Here is a 636-nt window from a genome sequence, read left to right as displayed (position 1 = left end):
CACTTTCTCCCCAGGTAATGATGCTTTCCACTGCAATCTGAGCACATCGTTTCTCATCATTCTGCAGGATATCAAAAAGCATGTAGGTCTGAAAGTAGTGAATAACATAATGAATATGATTTATTTCATCTACTACCACATAGCCCCATCTATACTATTCATAGTCTCATTTCTACTTATAATAAATATATATAATTATACAGTACTAAAATCTAAATCACAAATTCTTGGTAATTTGTATTTTTCCTAACTTTACTTACCTCAAACTACTTAATAGGAAACCTGGATGTGAATCTGGTAACGACCAGAAAAAATCCAGATATCCCTTCCACACCTAGCCAGGTACATGCCCCGAGGGTCAACAGCCATGCGACCCACGACCTTCTACCTCAGTGCTTTCGTCTCCTTAAGGTTCCTACCCTAAGGTACTCGGGGACAGTAGGGAGGGCCAGAAACCTAAGTAGTTTGAGGTAAGTATAGCTAAGAAAAATACAAATTACCAAGAATTTGTGATTTGTTCCGACGCTGTATACTTACCTCGAACTACTTAATAGGAGATTTATCCTTTAGGAGGAGGGAGTAGCTTAGGGGGGAATGGACCTAGAGGTTGGTCTAGGGGCGTACCCACTGGAGTCC

Source organism: Macrobrachium nipponense, chromosome 1, assembly GCF_015104395.2.
Source record: "Macrobrachium nipponense isolate FS-2020 chromosome 1, ASM1510439v2, whole genome shotgun sequence".
NCBI lineage: Eukaryota > Metazoa > Arthropoda > Malacostraca > Decapoda > Palaemonidae > Macrobrachium > Macrobrachium nipponense.
This window is presented reverse-complemented; position numbering follows the sequence as displayed.